We start from the raw sequence: 19,226 nt of genomic DNA, 5'->3' as shown, positions 1-19,226 counted from the left end.
TCCATTCTCTGGTCTGTTTTAACTATATTTTGGCTTCTGTAGTTGTTTTAATATTTCCTCTTTCCATTTCGATGAGTTCTAACCAAGGTTGGCAAGACCAAGAGGTAAAAGAAGTGATAAAACCTGCTATCTCAAGTAGGTGAAATTGCTTCCCCAAGGTCTCAGATACCACTTCCTCAAGGCCCACAACCTGTCATATGGGTTCTAAGCATAGTGTGTCTCAAGAATAAAATTAGTAATCGAATGGGTTAGTCCTGAAGACTAACAGAAATTATTTTTCAAACTAGGTCCAGCATGCGAGTTCCTGAATGGGAGTAAACACTGAGATTTTGGTCTGTGACGTCGACTGCACAGTGGCTTTGATAAATTAAGAACTGTGTCTTGAAACCAAAAGTATATATGTAGGGACCAACATCAAACTCAGCTAAAGGATATTGAAATTACCTAGCCACTATATGTCTGGATTAGTCAAATGATAGTGCATAATCAGGTCAAAACCAGGCACTCACTGTCACTGCACAGAAATCAAATGGCTGTGACCTGTGTATGGAGGTGATACCAGTGAGAGAGAGGGAATGTGGTCTTTCATACCGTTTGGGTACTTATTCAAGCTATTTGCCTACTCACCCCCACCAGCCACCATGGGACTCGGTACATGTCATATGCTCAATTAGTGTAGAAACACTCGATGAATTAATGTATTAGAGAAAATGTTAGTCTCAGAATTTAGAAAGAGGTTGAAATCAACAGTGTTCAACATGAACAAAAAATGCATTAAGGGTTAAGAAGAATAGGTTATATAAGAAATTGAAGGATTTCACAGTTTGGAGAAAGGAAGTTGAAGACAGGATAATGCTTTCAAAGTATCTGTTGACGTGAAGCCCCAAACAAAATAGTATGATTTAAGATACATTGCAGACTTCCTGCTTTACACAGAATAAGGTAAATGGGAAGACTGCAGATGGTGGCAGAAAGAAAATAAGAAAAGGATTTTATGGATTGATTCTTGAAACTTAAAGTGATTAATCAAATTATTTCAATAACAAATGATTCACAGTATTTTTTAAAAAGATTTTATTTATTTATTTGACAGAGAGATAGAGAGCCCAAGTAGGTAGAGAGAGAAAGAGGGAGACGCAGGCCTTCCGCTGAGCAGGGAGCCCGATGCGGGACTCGATCCCGGGACCCCGGGATCATGACCTGAGCCGAAGGCAGCCGCTTCGCCGACTGAGCCGCCCAGGCGGCCCGAGTCACAGTATTTTGACTGACTCAAATGTGTGGCTGACATAAACAGTTTATCACAGAGAATAGTTAGTAGCAGAAACTATTTCACTGAATTCACTAGCTACGTCTAGCTCAAGTGTTACAAATACACAGGAAACTGCAAAATTCCTCTAATTTTTAGGTACTAAAAGTCAGAGTAACGATTAATTAGATTGGGAATTTGTCTCTGTAGTAAAAGATGATCTTGACAATAGAGGGAAATAATGGAGTTTCTATTCTAAGAAACATTCTCCCCAAAGCAATCTTGCCTTTACTGGGACTGGGTAAGCAAATTTTGAAGGTATTCCCTTTAGATTCCTAAAGAATAGTGAACTCGTGAAAATGAAGAAATCTCAGTTTTAAACCCTCAAATAAGGAAGAGATAAGGGTAATAGGCTTGATGAAATGCAGACTCATTAACGGCACCTTCAGTTTTATTTTACTGAAGGGAAGGGAAGGGAAGATTTTCTTGCCTGTGTCTACCCAGGCACAGAGAACAAAATACATTGAGTCGATTGTGTGAGTCCTATATATTTGAAAACCCGTTTGGGGGCCACAAATTAGTTGGACTGCCACTCAGATCCTCTGCATACTTTCCCTCTTAAAATTTTATTTCCCGGGGCGCCTGGGTGGCTCAGTCATTGAGCGTCTGCCTTCAGCTCAGGTCATGATCCCAGGGTCCTGAGATCGAGCCCCGCATCGGGCTCCCTGCTCAGCAGGAAGCCTGCTTCTCCCTCTCCCACTCGCCCTGCTTGTGTTCCCTCTCTCGCTGTCTCTCTCTCTCTCTCTGTGTCAAATAAATAAATAAAATCTTTAAAAAAATTTATTTCCCTGTGTAATTGAAGACTATAAATAATGACAACAAACTGATTTATTTGTTTTTCAAAAGAGGCAAAATCAATGATCATGTTCTGCAGTAGTAGATGTGAATTGATGAGTAACTATGGTGGATTTGCTTCACCTGAACAATTGAATGGGATGACAACATCTTAGCACTTTTCTCTCCTTTTTAAATCCAGATGTTAGAAGTCTCTCTCAGGTCTAAGCAAAGTCACAGACACTACCCTCTCACCTCTTTTTTTAAACTCAAATGATACGGGTCTTTCTCAACTCATCGTTATACATTACCCGCATTGTCAGGCTATATGCAGAAACTTTCCTTCACAGGTATTTCAAACTTGTTTGTTAAAGCTCATTTGTAAGGCTTGCTTTCTTCATTGAAGAGTCTAAATAATTTGTAGAATTTTCAGATATGGTCTAAGCAATCAATTATTCCCATTCTTTACATCTTAATATAGTTTTAGAATAAGCTGGACAATTTTCTTCATACCCAACTTTACTGAAACAAGAAAAGTAAAAACATACCATGAAGCTTGACTAAGGATACAGAGATTTAAAATTCACGGTAGGCCATCACTAGCCTTAAAAATGGCTTAGGTGCATATAGCTCCCTGTACCTAGACAATAATTGTGGGAGCTTGAATGGTGATGTTGTTATGGCAATAGAATTACTCATAACTGGAAGTCCATTAGAGATGATCTATTTCAAGCTCTCATTCTATTTAAGATTAATTAAAAGTAATAATTATATTAGTGTATCATATTACAAAAATTTTGAGAAGCACAGAGAAGTATAAGGAAGAAAACACCAAAGAAGTCTCACCGTGTTTGAGATTCTTTCTCCCTCTCCCTCTGCTCCTCCCCCACCTCTCTCCCTCTCCGAAATAAATAAATAAATCTTAAAAAAAACCTACAAATTTTACTGCAAGGTTATTACTGCTATATTGAAAAAACTATTGATTTTTTGGTACTTCTCTTATGTGTGTCCACTTTGCTGAACTTCGTAATGAATTAGAGGTTTTTCAGCTTATTTATGTAGATTTTCTAGATATACAGCCACATTTGTCATTAATAATGACATTATTGTCTCTTCCTAATTATTGCCATCTTTTTTTAAATTCACAGTAGCATCAGAACAATGCTAAAAAAGAGTGATGATTATACCCTTCCTTTAATGAGATTGACTCTCATTGACTTAATAATGGCAATGGCTTTCGGTATGAAATTGTTGCTGGGTCTCATGTTTTTAATTCCTAGATTTTTTAAAGCTTATAAAATCAAGAAAAATGGCTAAACTTTATTAAATATTTTTTTAACCCCAAATTGAGGCAACCACAAGGTTTCCCGCATTTGACTTAACATAATTTCAATGCTAAAACCTTTATTAAAGCATCCAGGCATTTGTTCTTGATTATAGTGGATTAGAAATTTGCTAGTATTTCAGTTAGGACTTTCATATATACGTACAGAAATATATGAGAATGATCTCTAGTTTCTGTTTTGTTCATTATCAGACTTTGATGATTAGGTTTATAGTGGATTCATAAGTTGCTCATCTTATTTTTTTTCCTAAGTGTTGAAAGGGCATATAAATGTGTAGAATGGTTTAGGATGTTAAACTCTGAAATAATTTGCCATGTGCCCAGAGATGTATTTGGAAGTGGTCTTTTCCCCATGCATTCTTTGTTTATAGATATATTTTCATTTTCTATTTCCTTGTAATTGATTTTGACTATTTCATATTGCTCCAGGGCAATGTCCCTTTCTTTGAAATATATCAAATAGTTAACATGAAGTGATACAAAGTATTCCATATTAAAAGTTATTTTAACTTTTTCTTTACTAATTTTGATTTTTTTTCTTAATTGGGTATTTCTGTTATTTAATTTGTTCCCTAAGAAGCAATCTCCGTATTAGTACATATTAATATAAAATTTTCCTGCAATTATTTTTAAATTCCTTTCTATAATACACAAATGTATTATATTCTGGTTATCATAATTTTAATATTTTAATAACTACTTAAGTTATATTAATTTCTTCATTTAAAAAATGTAACATTCTAAGCTTTTAAATATTTTGTGGTGTTCTCATAATTTTATTTTACAGTGTTTTTCTCTCTTTTTTGTCTGTTAAATATTTGAATAGTTTTTTAATATCCAAGGAATTTTTTGTATTACATGAACAAATTAATTTATAATATAGTTTAATCATCCGAAAATCTGGCTTCTATAACTTCTGCCTTTTAAACTACGGGATAGATTTTTTTGGCCACGTTTAAGATCAATTTGCCAAATTTCTATTGATGATTTTTTTTTTAAAGATTTATTTATTTCTTTCAGAGAGAGAGTGTGTGAGTGGGGGGAGGGGCAGAGGGAGAAGGAAAGAGAATCCCAAGAAGACACTGTGCAGAGCACGACATGGGGCTTGATCTCAGGACCCTGAGATCATGACCTGAGCTGAAGCCAAGAGTCAGACCCTCCAACAGACTGAGCCACAATATGTGCCCCTAATATAAAATTTTTAAGTCACTAATAAGCTGATATGCTTGATAACTCTTTGTTTTCTGCTTCTCCTTTTAACGTTCTTGTCTATCTTGTAGAACTTGAAATGTTAAATGAATTAATGGCATGGTTCCTGGCATATCATAAACTCTCAGTAACCATATAGAGGGGACAACACATAGTAATGGGTCAACGTTAACTCTGAAGCCCAACTCTCTGAGTTAAAATACTGGCTCTATCACTATTTGTCACTGAATGAATTGTTATAGCTTTCTAACCTTCAATTTCGTTCCTTAAAAAATGGCAAAAATAATAGAATTACTTTATAGAATAGTTGTAAGGAATAATGAGGGAAAAAAAAGCAAGTATGTATAGCACCCGGCATAGAGTGAATTAAATTAATATTAGTTATTTTTATTCTTTGCAGATTCTTGAATTTTCCTTTTTTGTTCTGTAATGATTTGGAAAACAGGTGTGCAACCTGTTCTTAATGTCAGTAATGATTATCTTTTAAGTTTTTCGAAAACACACTCTAATGTCAATTTTTCTAATTGTCAATGAACAGCAATATAATAACTTCTTACTCTGATCTATGTAAAGCTAAACTCAGCATGCTTTCAGCAAACTTTTATATTTTTTACCATTTTCTTAATAAATCTGAAATTTATTGGTACATATTATTAATGGCAAAGTACAGGATTTTAAAAAATATTTTGCTTTATTTTATAGAAGATAATTTTTAAATTTTATGTTAATTTTATCTCATTTACCAAAAAAAAAAAAAAGCTTAGACATGTAACTACTCAATTTTTTTTCAGTGTTCATTCTCAGATTTTTCTTTATGCTGTCCTGAATATTTTTGGCCCTTTCATTTTGATTAAATTCTTGGTCATCTATAATATATGTTTTTTAGGCAATGTACATGAAAACTATTTTTTCATTTTCCTAGCATATGTCTGAAAAAATGTTTCCTTCCCTTGTAAATAAACGAGCTATTTTGATGTAGGAAAGTCTCTGATTTCTTATCCAATTCTATAGACCTAGATCCATTTTCTCCTGGAATCTAGTCTGATGGAGGAGACATATGAGGCTAATATGGTATCTCTTCTCTTGCCGAAAACCAGGAATTTTGTTCTTGACCTTTGAAATTTAACAGTTTTCTCAAGTTTTATATTCTCTTCCTGGAATGAGGTGAATCCTTTTGATCTACAGAGGTAGTTTTTTTTTTTTTTTCAGCTCAGGGAATTTCTCTTTAATTTCTAAAAAAATATATATATTTTAGTTTCTTTTGCTCCTTTTGCCACTTCCCCTCCATTGTATCACCTACTCCTAATCTTTTTATCTTTTCCTTTGCATTCTAGGTAACTTTAGTTTTTCCTTAAGTAGGAGCTAAATATGTATAGATTCTTCTTTTTAAAGATGGCTGCCTTTGGGGGGGTGCGGGGATGGGTTAGCCTGGTGATGGGTATTAAGGAGGGCACGTTCTGCGTGGAGCACTGGGTGTTATGTCCAAACAGTGAATCATGGAACACTACATCACAGACTAATGATGCAATGTATGGTGATTAACATAACAATAAAAAAATTTAAAGGGGGAAAAAGATGGCTGCCTTTGGATTTTAATTCTGCCCTTGTGGTTTTAGGGAGGGTCTACAACTTTTCTTATCTCAGATTAAATCTCAGCCTTTGTCTTCTTGTCTTACCTTGGTCTCTTTTTAGGGCAGTCTATTCTATATCATTATTTTTTCAGTGGAATCTATGATTTCTTGCTTATCTCTGCAAACAAGGAAAACATTTTTCTAAAAATTCTTCCTTTAATTAAAGCAAATCGTTTTCAGAGATTTGATTCTCTGAAATCTTTAAGACTTTAGGCCATAGAATAATCATTCATAAGGAAAATGAGGCTTTATTGTGTCTTCATCTAGATTTAGGAGACATAGGTCTAGTTTCAGTTTTTGCCAACAGATAGAATACAAAGTCTTCCTTTAACGGTGCTCCGTGTCCACTTAGTTGCCTTGTTGAAAACCTATCTCAGACCAAAACCAGGGTCTGGTATCTTGAAAACAGAAATTATCCAGTCATATTCTCCTAGACTAGGATGAGATTTTCTCCTTCCCTGCAGCTTAAGTGATTTGCCTGCGGGATTGAGAAACTCTATCCCCAGATCACCTGTGGCTGTCCATGATTCTTTTCTAATCAGAAACATTTATATGAAAAATTAGAATTTCTGTCATATTCAGAAACCAGAGTTTCCCTGTCTCTGCCTTTATGTGCACATCCCAAAATGTAATAAATTTGGGAGGCTGAATATAGAAAAAGAAAATGGCCAGACCATGTATAAAAGATCTGTAGCAACCAGCCCAATTATCCAGAGTATCCAGTCCAGGAAGCCAGCATTCTAGCTATAAGTCAAACCTAACCGAAGTTCCACCACTATCTCTAGCAACCATGCAATAACCTTTGTAACACTTGGCCCCAAATGGCCAGGGCTTAATTAATAACTGATGGCTTCCTTAATTTTTTAACTCACTTCCAACTTGGGACCAATCAGAGAAAGCCAAATGTGCACCCTAGCCAATCACATCCGTCACCCCAGTTCTAGTTAGCCTGCCCCCAGCTTCCTCAGGCCAGCAGCCTCCAATCAGGGCACCCCTGGAACCTTCCCTTTGAACTCTGTCAAGCTCTCCCATCCTCTGCTTGCCTTTGAGTCTCTGCCAAACCCAAGTGATGGTGGCTCCCTCTCTCATTATAGCAAGCTCTAAATAAGTAGCCTTTGCCTGTTCTCATCTGACAGTCTTCTTCTATTTCCCAAAATGATACTGTCTTCTTGGTCATTAGGTTTTTGAAATTCTAGGTCTCTTAGAGTGTCTGTTAAGTGAGTATGCTTATATGTGTGTGGAGGATATGGTGGTATGGTGGTAGCCACATGGGGGGATATAACTTTCATAAAACGAGGTTGTGTGCACGGTAGGGTGAGGCAAGGTGGGTGGGAATGGATGCACTTATTTATTTATTTATCTATTTATCTATTTATTTATTTATGATTTTGCAGATCCTCTAACTCCAAGCGGGCAGTGAGATAGTGGGTATGAGGTTTGGTATTTTCCTACCATTGTCTGGGCATGACATAATGTTCTACTTTAGAGAACAACACATATGGAGGCCGGCAGTTTTGTTGATGAGTCTATCTCTATCCATTTTCTTTTCTTTTTTTAAATTTAAATTTAGTTAGCCAACTTATAGTGCATCATTAGTTTCAGATGTGGTGTTCAACAAATTATCAGTTGTGTATAACACCCAGGGCTCATCACATCACGTGCCCTTCTTAATGCTCATCACCCGGTTACCCCATCCCTCCCCCCCCACCCCAGCAACCCTCAGTTTGTTTCCTGTGGTTAAGAGTCTCATGTTTTTTTTCCCTCTCTGATGACTTCCTATTCTGTTTTCCCTCCCTTCCCCTAGGGTCTTCTGCTCTGCTTCCTATAGTCCACATGTGAGTGAAACCGTATGATAATTGTCTTTCTCTGATTGAGTTACTTCACTCACCATAATACCCTCCAGTTCCATCCACGTCAATGTAAATGGTAAGTATTCATTCTTTCTGATGGCTGAGTAATATTCCATTGTGTGTGTATATATATATATACATATACACATATATACAAATGTATATATACACATCTTCGTTATCCATTCATCTGTCAATGGACATCTTGGCTCTTTCCACAGTTTGGCTGTTGTGGACATTGTTGCAATGAACATTGGGGTGCGGGTGCCCCTTGGATCACTACATTTGTATCTTTGGGGTAAATACCCGGTAGTGTAATTATTGGGTCGTAAGGTAGCTCTATTTTTAACTTCTTGACCATTTTCTATATGTTAGAAGTTCCTCCCAAATCCACAAATGATTTGCTATTGGCCTTAATTTCCTGGAAGTATTGCATATTAAAAATTTTCCCATTTCTTTATAATTTTTTCAATGAGGGAAATTTGGAGAAGACCAGGAATTGCCACACAAATGCCATCTTAACCTGGAAATCAAGCTCAGTCTACCAATTTTAGAGATGTAGAAACTGGGGTTTGGACCTCTTGATTTGTTGTTGTCCATTATATCCTCTGCTCTAGGTTTTCACTTATTTTTCCATAGTTCCATGAGTCTTCAGCCAATTCTTTGGAATTAATTTAGAAAAAGTCACTCCTCCACATAAATAGCTGTATAATCTTGGATGAGTTACTTAATCTTCTTAAGCCTCAATTTTGATAATAGGATTCTCAAGGCATTGAATATGTCAGAAACCATTTTAGGTAATTTTAAATGCATCATTATGTAGTATTGTTAATCCTCTCAAAAAACCTTATGAGGCAGAAACTGTTAGCATCCCTAATTTACAGATGAACAAACTAAGGTTCAGAAAGGTTCTGTTTGCTCAAGATCATATATCTAGTGAGTGGTGGAGCCAAGCACTCTTAATTATGACTCACTATTTAACCACAACATAGTTTTTTAATCTACTGTTTCTTTTGGTGCTAAAACATAGCTATACTTAAATTTAAGTGATGTTGTGGAATGAGGCCAGGTAGGTACAAATAAAAGGGGCCTCACCATATACTGGGTTCCCCAGAATTGAGAGTGTTCAATATTTCAGTCACCCTATAGGGCAAAGTGTCTGTGATGGGGGAGGTAGGGCAGCAACATGGCCCCATGGGACCATTTAGGGGCATAGTTCTGAATGGTGGCATGACCTTGGGATACATTTAGTTCTGTGATTTCCTTAGGAATGTTTCATTCCAAAACAACTCTGAGGTTTGAGACATTTCCAACCACTCCGGGGAAGAATGTGGTAGGTCTGGGAATTTGAGATTTCATCAAATCCAACATGGATAATCTTAGGCGCAAGATAGGCTTAGGAAGCAATTTATACTTTCCACAGGAGGCCATGGAATCTTGCGACTTGCTGGAGTTTTGGAATGCAGTGAAGAGAGCCTGCTGGGACCATCTGTGAAGTGTTCAGAGGCCATAGTAAAGTGGCATAATTTGAAACAATTCCTCAGTGGGCTTTATTATTCCTTTGAGTTCCCTGCCTGTGCCTAGGGAATTCCCCATCTTCTGAGTATTTGTGGAGGAGAGGCAGCCTCCCACTATATAGAAGGAAAAATGCCAGACACACACTTTCCTATTTCCTTTTGCAGCTAGGAGTACTGAATCATGACTTCCTTGTGGAGAGTTAGGACCAGAGGCTCCATTTTCATGTGCGGTGGTTGGAGCAAGATCAGGGGTTCAGGTGGCAGCAGGTGGCACATTCACCGCCATTGGCAGGAACCACTTCTCCTGGCTGCTAAGTTGTGTAGCCACTGGGAACCAGAGGATGTTAGTGATCGTTCACCTCAAAGATCCACCACCGCATGCTGCACTTCCAACAGAGCCTGCACCACCCATGTGGGCTAGCTCGACCTTCATCCCGAATTTAGAGTTCGTCTTCTGCTTTTTCCCCTCAGCCCCGAGTCACTCTTTTTAAGCATTGCTTTTAGTTCATGACTGTAATCCTTGGTCTGAAGCCCTCTCGTTGTCCCCTATTTTATAGCTACCTCTCGAATTTCCTTTCTTAGTTCTTTTGTGGGTCTTTTCTGTCCATCCTGCAGGATACAGACTGATATGGAGGTGGTTTACTTAAAATTTTGTGTGGGTTTCAGAACTAGAAAAGCCTCAGTGACAGCACGGATGTGTTACCTCCAAGGCTGGGTTTCCCGATCTCAGCAATGCCCTCCGAGGGTCACTGGGGGACCAGACACAGGTGTGTGCAGGAAAATGCTCAGCCCAGTACCCAGCACACAGACCCTTCTAGAATGCTGGCGTTTGGAATGCAGAGTGTGGGAGGGAGAGGTGTTGGTCTCAGTCTGGGAGAGCCCCAGTTATACTTCCCTCTCTGGTTACCAGGTAGAGATCAGCTTCTACGTGGGTATGCCCTTAACTCATTCTGCTGACTTTTTGGGACTTGGAAATGCTGGGTTTTGAATCTGTTCCCTTCCCAACACCCTTTTTTAAGACAGAAGCACTCCAGCTGGGTGTTGTAGCCCATTCTTTTCAGGGTAAAACTATACATGGCAATTCTAAAGTGCGCCCAAACCAGTACGTTCAAGAAATAATAAACACACATAATGTTCAAAAGAGAATACAAATACACACAAGTGAAAGTGGCAACAGTTTGTGTAAGCTGATGTTCACACCAAGAAGAGCCCTCCTGGGACAGGAGGCTTTGAGACACTGGACATGCCCGTTTTCTTCTGGCATTCTTCCCTTGCGAGGAGATACACTATCCTGTGTCAGGGCAAAGCCCCTACACTAATCTAGTCATTTTGCTCTGATTCCTCCGTCTTCTCTCTCTCATCTTCTATGACCTGTTGTGTATCTCTCCAAGCTTCCCTCAAGTGGGCTGAAGAGAACCTTTTGGGGAGTGGGGCCTCTGGGATTCATTTTAAGTAATGTGAGTCTGCACCTCACTGGAAAATGTCCATTCCCTCTTTTTGTTTCTCCCCTCTCCTCTCCCACTTCCCACCTTGTCAGACTCACAACATGAGGGCCCAGGGGAGTCCGGGGTGCTGGAAGGAGAGGGCAAGCACTTCTTGAGGTACCGGGTCCAGGCCCTGTGCTCGCCATTTTACTCATAGACTTTGATTTCAATGCTATTGTAATCTAACGAGAAAAGTATCATATCACTATTCTGTAGATGAGGGAACTGAAGCTCCAAGAGACTATGTAACTTGCTTACTGTCAAATAGCCAATAAATGGAGAGCTGGGGTCCAAACACCAATTGGTCTGATTCCAGATCAGGTGATCATTTCACTACCCCTGTTCTAGCTCCTGTAGTTCTAATTCTATTCAACAGACCCTATAAACAGTCTCTAAGTCTCTACTTGTCCCAGTTCGACAGGAAGAAGGATGGGAAAGGATTAAAATATGCTGGACTCGGAAGGTTCTAGAATACAAATGACAGTCCATCACTTTTTGTCAGGGGTGGATGTTCAAGTCTACCCCTGGGTGGTGGTGTTCACTACATAAATCTGGAAGGTCTTTCTGACTTTGTCCAGGGTGGTAAAGGTTTTCCAAGGTTTTCCCCTGCAGGAGCAAAGTGACGAGATTAAACTATTATCAGGTGAAACCACCTGCAGGCCCAATTTCAAAGTATTTTTGCCTTCAAATGACTTCTCTGGAGGAAAAGGGGCTATAAATCCCCCAAATAAATAATAATAAATGTTCTGGTCTGTGTGTGTATCACAGGGAGATTACTTTGGCATGCTGGACTTAGCAAATGAGAAATGTCAAAACAAATAAACTGCTTAATCCATATTGGATCATGACAAATTGATTTGGAAACCCTGTTTTCTCCTATCAGGTGCTGCTTCAGAGATGGATTGTTTCACATTTTTTTATACTGGCTTTGAGGCCTTTGACTCATGTTATTGAGAATAGAAAGGCAATTTAGAAGTTCTAGGAGGTATCCGACAAAATGCTTTAAAAAAAGTTTTTATCATCCTTTTCTTGAAGTGATATTTTATGTCACCTCCATACAGAGTCATGGTTACATCGACTTTTTATGCTGGGAAAAGTATCTATCACCGTTTCTATCATCTTCCACTTATTATTAATTCATCCTGAATATCTATAAAGAAAGTTATCTGCTTTCAAATTATGCAGAATCCTAATGACTTTGGTAGCTATCATCATTCAATTACTGCTAAAGAGATTCTTAATAAATTATTGTATTTAAAACAAACTTGTAAGAAGCTATTTCTTTTCCTATCAAATTAAGACTCACAAGTTATAATTTATGGCCATACCTTCACTTATTTCCTTACGTTATTCTTAATCAGCCACTTTCTTATAAGCTTAATAATAATAATAGACAACAACATAAAACATACTGCTTTTGTGTCATCAGATCCCCATCTGAAACTCACACCCACACTCTAAGGTGGATACTGTTATTACCTGCATATTGGAGATGAGCAAACAGATTCAGTAACTTGCCCGAAGGTCATAGGTGATGAATGATAGCACCTGGATTTGAATGGAGGCGCCTGTGCTTTATTTCCTTGATACATGAAGGAGGAAAGCTCCAAATTCTCTCTTCAGAGTGCACAAACATTTTAGACAATTGTATTTCTTTTTACTTTGTTTGCCAATTTAACACAACGTCAGAGCATTACAAATACTTGGGATACGCATTTTTCAGGCATATATTGTTATTTCTTAGCAATGTTGTCCCTACAAGGGCCCATGGTGGGGGGTGGTGGTCACGAAATCAAAGCCACAGGACTCTGTGGGAGATGTCAATCAGTGGGATGAGAGAGACATTGTGAAGCAAGGAATTCAGGTTCTTCTCCAGTCCTCCTCACCCCCCCGATGATCGGTTAGGAAACACCAGCCATCGCATCAACCTGTTCCACGTTCACTCTGACTTCTGCTGAGGCTCAAGTCAGTCTGCTGTGTTCCTGTGGCCGCAGTTCCAGGATGGGTCCAAGGGAGACGCCCCCACACCAACATCACGTGGGAAGACAGGCCCGCCGCCGACGGTGTGAAGAGTCGTCAGGACGATGCTCCACACCAGAGGTCGTGAAGTGGTGACGGCAGGCCAAGTACGGCACATAGATGTGTAGAGTTTGGCTCGCTAAATGTCTTACTTTTTTTAAAAATTAGCTGCCGATGTTTAAAAAAGGGAAGTTTCCCAGCACATCCAGATCTTCTTTCCCTCAGGAAACATTAGAAGAGCTGGCAACACTGGGTTCTCATCCACAAATACTAGCTGATCTGGAGGCAGCTGCCTGTTTGGATGGTTTGTCCATTTGTCAGCTCACCCCAGCCTCGCCATGCACCATTTTCTTGTTAACTCACTCATTTTGTATTTTAAGAGGCCAATCAATGGCATTTGAGTTTGCGACACCTGCCTCTGCAAAATTTTTGTTCTTGATTCCTGTGATGAGTAAATTTCCTCTGATGAATTCAATGGTTTCATGGTTAAATTTCATACCAGAAACATTGTAGAAGAAACACGGGCTTTGCAGTGAGGCAGATCTGGGCTCAAATTTGGATCCTGGATGTGACTGGTCCAATTACCTTGAAAAAGTTCCTTGCTGTCTTTGACCATCAGCTTCTTCCTGTATCACATGGGGAAATTACCACCTGACAGAACACTGTGAGTACCTACTTGGCCTCCAATAAATGTTGGTTCTCTCCACTTTTGCTACGACACGTGGTGTTTTATGGAGTCTGGGAGGGCAACGGTGGTTAAGACTGGGCCTTTTTTACAGCCTCACAGCCTGGTGAGGGCTCCTGTGATCCATGGCATTAACTTTGATCACTTGCTTCGCAGTGGCTTCTCCACAATAACGTTACCATTTTCCCTTTTGTGATTAGTATACAATTTGTTGGAAGGCATTTAGAGTTGTTGTAAATATCTTATTCCTCACCAACCTTCACTCAGCCGCTTGAGGATCCAGAAATGATTTTTATCTGAATAAATTCTTATTATGATGGTGGCCAAGACAACATCTGAGCAGGGTGTCGGGACTTAGGGAACACGATCAGTGTTTCTCCAGCGGGGCATGGTCAGGCCTTCTTTGTCCCTACTACATCGCAAGGTACCTTTGTTACTACTTCTGCAGTGGGAAGACAATCCAACCTGCTATTGCTCTTTTTTTTTTTTTAAAGATTTTATTTATTTATTTGAGAGACAGAATGAGAGAGAGAGAGCACATGAGAGGGGGGAGGGTCAGAGGGAGAAGCAGACTCCCTGCCGAGCAGGGAGCCCGATGCGGGACTCGATCCCGGGACTCCAGGATCATGACCTGAGCCGAAGGCAGTCGCTTAACCAACTGAGCCACCCAGGCGCTCCAACCTGCTATTGCTCTTGGCACAACTTACTCATTTTGCTGGCTTGGGTGTAGGTCAAAAAGAGGTCCACTCCCCTCACTATGGTGGGGTGGGAAGAGCAACATCTGGGTTCTTTCCTTTCTTTGGTTGAATGTGGTGAACTAACTCCCACCAAGAGGATAGAGTCAAGGAGGCCTCAGAAACGTTGCAAAAATGCATGGAGCATGTCACTGGCATACCTACAATGCTCCTTTAAAACCTCATACACATTTAATCCCATATCCATCTGGAGCATTAAGCCATGTATCTTTCTCACTTTTGTAAGGATCCTAAATAAGTCACTTTTATAAATTCTAAACACTCTGATGATGAACATTTTATGTTAACAATTTAATTATTCACTTGCACTCCTACAAAATATAGAAAATTCAGTTATGCATGAGAACTAGTCAAAATAAATGCAGAAGAGTATAGGAAGATTAGATTATTTTTATTTACTTTGTGCCGATTTCCAAGTAGAAAATGTTCCCAGACCCATGTTCCCATTATAAAAATGATATAATTTGGTATAGAGAAAAGAATGGAAATATTTCCATAGTTTATCTTGCCTACAGATCTGAATTTAGGTGTGTTGCTTTCTTTTTTTTAACATATTCTTCTTTTACAACATGTAACTTTATACTACTTTTAATTATATGGGATATGTAATTTTACCTTACATTGTATTACAAACTAGCCCCATAAATTTATTCCCATAAACTATTATGTAGCCTACATAGTCCTTACTTTTAATAACTGCATGAAGTTTAATTGAGTGCATGTGTTTATTACAAAAATTTCTATAATGAACATTGCTTTGCATAGTGCTTTTATGTTTTTAAGACTTTTTTAAGGTAAGGAAGAGATATTTCACAGGAAAAGACTTTTAAAAACTTTTAATGCATATGATTAAATCAATTTTCAATACACTTTGGCCACTTTTCATTGTTAATGGTAATGTATTAGTCTGTTAATCTAGTAGGGTTACCTGTCTTTACTACGTTTCTGTGTTAAAAAATTCCTTTGATTGGAAATATTTATTGCCATTGGTGTTGAACATTTTAAAATGTTCCTTACCTTTCCTCATTTATAAAATTTATCTTCTGTGTATCTATCTATTCTATTCTCAGTGGTTTTCTTAGAAATGTGTTTGAACTCTTTATATACGAAACTCAAATATTCCTACTCTCATCAGCCTATGGCTACAAAGTAAGACCTAATCTGGAAATAATTCTAGCATGGATGGGGCCATTTTGGTTTGACTGACAGAAATCAGCCACTCTTCAGTGCCTCCCATTAGAATCTTCAAAGGCGTACCTGGTGTTGGCCATGGCCCAGGTTGCCAGCTATGGTACAGAGTAGGATACACAACTTTGGGGTGCTCTCTGGCCCATGCCCATGAGACCCCTTAGAGAATCTTCATCTGTTGCTGGCTATCAGAAGAATGCCCAGGGCTGTGCCACAGATGCTATCTCCAGATGTTCCCAAACTTCTGTTTTTCCAGGTATAAGAGCATTGCTAGGTTCAGAGGTTGGGGGAATGTTCTTCTTCCCAGTTTATCACGTGGTCCTCCTAGACTTCAGGAGCTTAGGGTCATTCAAATTCTATTTGGACTATTCCATTGAATTTTGTTTCTTACTCCCCTCACTACAGGCTCAAAGCCTGATCTGGACCCTCTCCTCCAACCCAAAGTCCTTCCTCACTCATGAAACAAGAGCTGCTGAATATGTCAATAGATACAAACATATGGCCCAGCGGTACAATAAGTCCAAATCATATTAAAACATAATATCCACAATCTCTTGTCTTTCTCTACCATCTGAAGATAAAAGAGTCTTTGCTTGTTTAGCTACGTAGCCTCCTTTGTGTTGACCCTTGTGAGTGATAAAGACAAACATTAGAAAACTGGAGACAATGGTCAACAAAGAAGAGGGAGGGAATAGATAGATGAAAAAATATGATCTTGGAGTTGGGGGGATTTAGATGAGCTGATCCAAAGGGAGGACTAAAGAATGGGGAGGAAACGACCTTGTGCTAGAATTTTAAGAGCATAAGAAGAGCCCCTGAGCATTATAGAAATTGAGGATTTTGTCTTCCCAGCGTGCATTTCCTTTTCCACTTCCGTGGACCCTTGTTTCTTATAGTAAATCTGTTTCATTTGGTTTGAGTTAGGTAGATGCATCTTCACCCCATCATGGAGGTGAGCATGTGAACCCAAGAGTGTCAGTCATAGAGCTCTTTGGACCATTTGTTGGAACTCTTGGGGGAAGAGAAGGGCCTCTCTTCTTTGGGATCAAGTGGCTGTGATGACTATGTAGTCGCACAGGAGCTGGTGGCCAATGCAGAGGTGAGATGAGCCTAGTGACAGAGGGAGACGCAGAGTCCTAATGACACCACTGGGACTCTGGATTCGGCCATGATAGGAGAAGGTCCGTTCCTGGACTTTCCACGTATTTGAGAAAAGAAATTCTATATCTTCTCATGTTAATTTGATTGGGTCTCTAAAACCTGTAATCAACAGAGTCCTGACTATTCCAAGATGAGAGATAATGGCAGGATTATAGAGGTTTTGCTCTGTACCCTTGGTGTCACCTCAGCTCACTTGGTTTCCTCAACTTCAGTAAAAATGTGCTTTACTCTTCAAGGGTTTTTGATCTGGATTTGCATCTCTTCTGAATGATCTTTAAAGATGAAGCCAAAGCTCATTCAGGCTACAGAAGTTAAGAAGTATTTTCTGTATGAGTGGTCTTTGGGCCCTAGTTCAGGCAGCTGGAAATACCTAAAAAATGATTAACCCTTGTGGCAAATATCTTTTCCCAGACTATTTGCCAATTTTCTTGCAAAGGGATTTGAGGGTCTTATAAGAATAAACATCATAGAAAGAAGGACACTTGGGTTGAAAAATAGGATCAGAGGGAGTAGATGCTTCCAGACAGAAGAAATGTGTTTTTATTTATAACCAATCACTGTATTTAGCTTTATGTTTCCTGGCAGCTGTAGACAAAAAGGAAAGATTTGGGGTTAGAGTTGTTTTTCCTGACAAAATAAGTCATAGAAATTCACTCAGGACAAACTTTAATCTGGAGCCAGATGCTGATGGGAGCATAGTATAGAAGTCCATGTATCTAGCTCACTGGATGATGTTACACAAAGGTGTTCCATGTTGTATTCATCACGAGAGAGACTCTGAGAAGGAGCTTAGTGCACAGAAAGTTTGTCCAGGTGTGTTCTTGAGGTCATCGCCTCCAGAAGAGAAGAGAAAATAGCAGGATTGGGCAGAGAGAGAAATCAGGCCAGGCCATAGTCTCTGTGAGGCCTTAGGCAACTCTCTGTGGTGCGCTCAGGCTGGGAGGACTCATCAGAGCTGTCCTGAATGGGAGAAAGGAGCTTGGGTTGCCCTGGCAAGGAGGCATGTCTTCGGTGAAACTGCTTTCTCCAGGACCCACCCCCACAAGTAGTATAATTATTTAAATAGTGGTCATTCTTGTCTCTCAGCTAGACTGTAAATTCCATGGAGTCTGGAATCCTTGTTTTAAATCTTATTTCATTGCTTAAAAACTTAACCCTGGGCTGAACACAAAGTAGATGCTCAATCAGGCAAAGCGAATAAATGGGTGGTCATAGTATTGAGGATCATGTAAAAATAATAACCCAAATTAATATGAAGAAATAATTTTGTTTCCACCTTGGAAATCTATCTAAGTGTCGAGGAACCCTTACTACCTCTCCCGCTAGTACCCAGATCCAAGCCACTGTCGTTTCTTGTCTTTCCCTGACGCTGTTAATGTCATTGGTCCCTTTCAGTGTTCTCCGTGGAGCTTCGGGGGCTGTCCTGTTGAAGTGTAAGTCCGATGATGTTACTCTCCTAGTGAAGGCCACCAATGGCTCCTGATTTCTTTCAGAGCAAAATAAAGTGTCTTTCCAATGGCCTGCAAGGCCCCACACAGTCTGTGTCCCTTTCCTGACCTTGACTGAATCACTCTCCCGCATCCCCATTTTACCTGGCCGCAATGGCCCCCTTGCCATTTCCACCCCCGGGCCTTTGCCCTGGCTGCTTCATCTGCCTGGAGAGCTTTTTCCCGACATCCCCACATGGCTCCCTCCTCACTCCCTTAAAATCTTTTCTCACTTGAGGAAATGTTTATTTTGAAACTTAGAATTTCAACTTTTTAGAATTCCCCCAACACTTGTGGTTCTTGTCCTACAGCATCCCCCTCCCCTGCCACAAGCCCGACAGGCTCTATAATAGGCTTTCTGTATCATCTTGTTTTTTCTTAATCAGTTCTCACAAGAATGTAAGCTCTACAAAGGACACAGTGTTTTACTGTTGTTGTTCAGTTTGTCTACTGCCTAGAACAGTGCTTCGTTCAACAAATACTCCCAAGTGAATGAACGGAGGACTTTCTGCTCAGAATTTAAGCATGGGGCAGACTTCCACTTGGTCATGAAATACAAGGAGATTCAGCAGTCTGGGAGAGTGGGAATATTCTCTGGCAAGCTTGCCTGTGGAGACGAGTGGTCTGGGCCCTGACCCTGTGCATCTATCTGCCTCATTTCTAACGCGTCTGTAGTGTGGCTCTCTGCTTTCCTAGTCGGTGGGTGGGAAATGCTTCCCCACCTGACCCAACAGGTCCTGCACTTAAAGTGCTTAGAACAAGGGCTGCCAACTGTTTTTAAACCAGTATGTCACAGATCTTGGCCTCCAGAAAGA

General features: G+C 39.6%; 1 long non-coding RNA gene across 2 annotated transcripts in view; it reads left to right on the top strand.

Annotated features, from left to right (window-relative positions):
- LOC113920741 overlaps positions 1-12,328 on the top strand; it is a 120,056-nt gene extending 107,728 nt beyond the window's left edge. For both annotated transcript variants that reach the window (XR_003519360.1, XR_003519359.1), the window contains 2 exons: positions 8,070-8,191; positions 12,000-12,328. This is a non-coding gene — a long non-coding RNA (uncharacterized LOC113920741). The remainder of the gene's footprint in view (positions 1-8,069; positions 8,192-11,999) is intronic.
- Positions 12,329-19,226: the final 6,898 nt, after the last annotated feature.

Source organism: Zalophus californianus, chromosome 3, assembly GCF_009762305.2.
Source record: "Zalophus californianus isolate mZalCal1 chromosome 3, mZalCal1.pri.v2, whole genome shotgun sequence".
Taxonomy (NCBI): domain Eukaryota; kingdom Metazoa; phylum Chordata; class Mammalia; order Carnivora; family Otariidae; genus Zalophus; species Zalophus californianus.
The sequence above is the reverse complement of the archived record's forward strand: the minus strand, read 5'-3'. Positions and strand labels throughout refer to the sequence as shown.